Below are 4695 nucleotides of genomic sequence, written 5' to 3'. Positions count from 1 at the left end.
ACCAAAAAGAATTGGTTGATGTTCATCCATTTCAGGAGGTGGCAGATGATCAAGAGCCAATGGTATTAAAGGAAGAAGATGAAGCTGCACTGAAGAACAAGGCCCCAGGAATTGACGGAATATTCATTGAGATATTTAAACAAACTGATGCTACACTGGAGGCACTAACCTGTCTATGCCAAGAAATTTAGAAGACAGCTACCTGGCCAACTGACTGGAAGAGATCTTTATTTGTACCTATTCCAAAGAAAGGTGATCTCACAGAATGTGGAAATTATCAAACAATGTTATTAATATCACATGCAAGTAAAATCTTACTGAAGATAATTAAAAAATGATTGTAGCAGTATATTGACAGAGAACTTCCAAAAACACAGCTGGATTCAGAAGAGGACATGTAACAAGGCATATCATTGCTGATGTCAGATGGATCTTGGCTAAAAGCAAAGAATATCAGAAAGATGTATACTTGTGCTTTGTTGAATATGCAAAAGCATTCAATTGTGTGGGTCATAACAAATTACAGGTGACATTGAGAAGAATTGGAATTAATTGTGCTCAAGACCAACCTGTCGGTAGACCAGGAGGCTGTCGTTCAAACAGAACAAGGGAATACTGCATGGTTTAAAATCAGGAAGGGAGTGTGTCAGAGTTGTATCCTTTCACCATACTTATTCAATCTGTATGCTGAGCAAATAATCCGAAAAGCTGGACTATATAAAGAAGAATGTGGCATCAGGATTGGAGGAATGCTTATTAACAACTTGCGATATGCACACAACACAACTTTGCTTGCTGAAATTGAAGAGGACTTGAAGGACTTATGGATGAAGGTTAAAGACACCAGTGTGGATTATATTTCAACATAAAGAAAATTAAAATCCTCACAACTGGACCAATAAGCAACATCATGATAAATGGAGAAAAGATGGAAGTTTTCAAAAATTTCATATTACTTGGTGCCACAAATAACACAAATGGAAGCAGCAGTCAAGAAATCAGATGCCATATTGCACTGGGCAAATCTTCTGCAAAAGATCTCTTTCAAGTGCTAAGAGTAAAGATGTCTTTTTGAAGACTAAGGTGTGCCTAGGAGCTCTGGTAGCATAGTATCTAAGGCACTTGACTGCTAACCAGAAGGCTGCCAGTTCAAACCCACAAGCCACTCCTTGGAAGGAAGGTTGGGCAATCTTCTTCCATAGTGATACTGCTTCAGAAACCCAAGGAGGGGTCGCTATGAGTTGAGTCCAACTTGACGGCACATGGCAACAACAACACAATAACAAGGTGCGCCTAACCCAAGTCATGGTGTTTTCAATTGCCATATATGCCTGTGAAACTGGACAATGCATAAGGAAGACCAAAGAAGAGTTGCCTTTGAGTTGTGGTGTTGGAGAAGAATACTGAAAGTACCATGGACTGCTAGATCTAACTAAATCTGTCCTGGAAAAAGTGCAGCCAGAACATTCGTTGGAAGCAAGAATGGCCAGACTTCATTTCACCTACTTTGGTCACATTGTCAGAAGGGACCATTCCCTAGAGAAGCACATCATGCTTGATAAAGTGGACAGTCAGTGAAAAAGGGGAAGGCCCTCAATATGTATTGACACAGCAGCTGCAACAGTGTGCTCAGGCATAGCAAGGATTATGAGGGTGGCACTGGACCGGACAGTGTTTCGTTCTGTTGTACAACTTCAATCTTTTCTCCATTTATCGTGATGTTGCTTATTGGTACAGTTGTGAGGATTTTCGTTTTCTTTATGTTGAGATGTAATAGAATGTAAACTCACTATGACTTGGAGCCGACTCAATGGAACCTAACAACACTATGAAGGAAGAAGTGAGCTAAGTTCTGGGAATGTAAAGACAAATAGGACAGGATCTCTGTCCTGAATGGGCTTTACCTTAGAAAAACTTGTGGTTGTTTGAAAGACCAAAGAAGATAATGGACAAAGTGGTCTGGTATATGGGCTTTACCTTATGGTAGATGGAGATACACAAGGCAACAGGAGCTTTGAATCTCTACTACAACTCTCTTTGTATATCCCTCTTTTAATTGAATTTTAATAATACAACAATATATGTGAACCTACCACCTGATTTAATAGTCAGAGTATTACAAACAACTTAGCTATATGCTGCTCAATTTTCTATCCATTTGCCTACACCAGAGGTAACCACTAACCTGAATTTATTTTTATTGTGGTAAAAATATACACAACAGATCAGTAACCAATTCAACAATTTCTAAATGTATAATTGAGGGACATTGATTACACATTCTTCATATTGTGTAATCATTATTGCTATCTTTTTTCCAAGTTGTTCCACCACCATTAACAGAAACTCAGTGACCCTTAAGCAATGACTCTCTCTTTCCCCCTCCCACCCACCCTTAGTAATCACTAATAATCTTTGATTTCTGTATATTTTACTTATTTTATATAGGTGGGCTCATGTAGTATTTGTCCTTGTGCTACTGACTTATTTTGCTCAACACAATGATTTCAAGGTTCATTCATGCTTCATTTCTTTTTAAGACTGAGTCATATTCCATTGAAGGAGTTCTGGTGGTGTAGTGGTTAAGGCATTTGGCTGTTTACCAAAAGGTTTGTGGTTCAAACCCACAAGCTGCTCCTCAGAAGAAAGATGAAGTAATCTGCTTCCGTAAAGATTTACAGCCTTGGAAACCCAATGACAATGAAGTGTTTTGTTTTGTTTTTTGAGTATTCCATTATACATGTGTGCATATGTGTATGTGTGTGTGTATATAAACATTTTGTTTATCCATTCATCTATTAGGAGCTTTGGTGGTGTAGTGCCTAAGGTATTTCACTGCTAACCAGAAGACTGGCGATTCAAACCCACCAGCCAATCCTCGGAAGAAAGGTTGGGCAATCTACTTCGTAGAAATATGCCTCGGAAACCCAAGGAGGGGTTTCTATGAGTCCAATCTGATTCAACTTGACAGCAGTGAGGTTTTTTTGTTTTGTTTTGTTTTGTTTTTATTCATCTATTGAGGGAGCTCTGGTAGCATAGTGGCTAAGGCATTTGACTGCTAACCAGAAGTCTGGAGGTTCAAACCCACCAGCCACTCCTCGGAAGAAAGATGGGGCAATCTACTTCCATAGTGATACTGCCTCAGAAACCCAAGGAGGGGTCGCTATGAGTTGGGTCCGACTCAACAGCACACAACAACAACTACATTCATCTACTGATGGGCATTTTGGTTGTTTCCACATTTTAGCTCTTATGAAAAGTACTGCAATGAACCTTGGTGTACAGATTACATTGGATTTTTTGAAAAATAATTATTTGTATTAAAAATATTTTTATTACTTATACATACATATATGTATACCTGAACCATATACTACTTAGATTTGCTTATTTTTTTTAACTTTATAAGATATATGTATATCCCATTAGGCACTGGAATTTTTCTAAAGCTCCAGAGTGATGCTCATGTAAAGCCAGGTGAGAGCCTCTATTGGAGCACTTTCTCCACAGCCCCTCTTATAGCAGTCTCCCTGGGGCTCCCCTGTGAGCAATCTGACTGGTCTTCTTTGGCTCTGATCTTGGGGATCCTGCCTCATCTTGGCCTTTGATGTAGCTTTTCTGGAGGTGGTGCCCTAGCTCCTGGTCACTGCCAAATTCACACAGTTCTCATCTCTCCATAGGTCCTAAATCATTTTGCTGACCCCATTCCCTGACCCCCAGCTTGGGTTTGCCATCCTCTGCCAGATCTGTCCCTCTTTCATCATGTTCATTTGTCACCACTGCATCTCCATAACTTTTATCCTTGACAATAACAAAGGAGACCCAGTGAAACTGCAAAGCCCAGTACATGACACACCATGCAGAGTGAGGAACAAAACAAAAATTGTCCCTGATATCATTAGCCTCTGATGAAGGGGAGGGATTCATTAAGATCCAACAGTGCAGAAATGGAAACTCAGTTACTTCTTAACCCACAAACCAGCAGGGTGCCTCACACTGAGGCTGATCATGTCCTAGGTGCGCCCCCCCCCCACCTCATTACTTCACTTAAGATCACAAACAAACTGTGCTGCAGTGTATGTTACATTTCTTTTACTTAAATAGGTTAAAAACAGTCTACAGTTAGAGCAAGACACACTGTTTATTCATGCTTTCCTGCCTCTAGGAGAAGGAATTCCCTTCTTGATTAGTTGTCTCTGGAGTCTTTGTCCACATTCTAGAAAAACTTGTGGTTGTTTGAAAGACCAAAGAAGATAATGGACAAAGTGGTCTGGTATATTTGCATACTGGAAAAACCACAAAGGTATGTCAGAATAGAGTTGGGATAGCCCTTCCTGTTGTTCTTTGGCTGTAACATTAAAAATCTCCACTCTCACAGCCAGGTCTATATGCCAGGGACCCTTCCAGTTCTAACATATCCAACTTACACATAGAAGACTGAATAAACAGAAATTAAGTGTTTGCTACATCACTACACTAGGATCTGAAGGTAAGGCTGCTGAATAAATAGAAAAGAGAGTGCAAATTTTGTAAGCAAAAAATCCCCAGTACTAGCAATGAATTATTATTATTATTATTATTTTATGATTCATATGGAAAGTATTTATTTATTTATTTATTGTGATTTGGGTGAAGATTTACAGAGCAAATTCACTTTCCATACAGCAGTTCACATATACTTTGTCTCATGTCATT

The sequence above is a fragment of the Orycteropus afer genome, unplaced genomic scaffold (assembly GCF_000298275.1).
Source record: "Orycteropus afer afer isolate SDZICR_OR568_19922 unplaced genomic scaffold, OryAfe1.0 scaffold00012, whole genome shotgun sequence".
NCBI classification, from domain to species: Eukaryota; Metazoa; Chordata; class Mammalia; order Tubulidentata; family Orycteropodidae; genus Orycteropus; species Orycteropus afer.
This window is presented reverse-complemented; position numbering follows the sequence as displayed.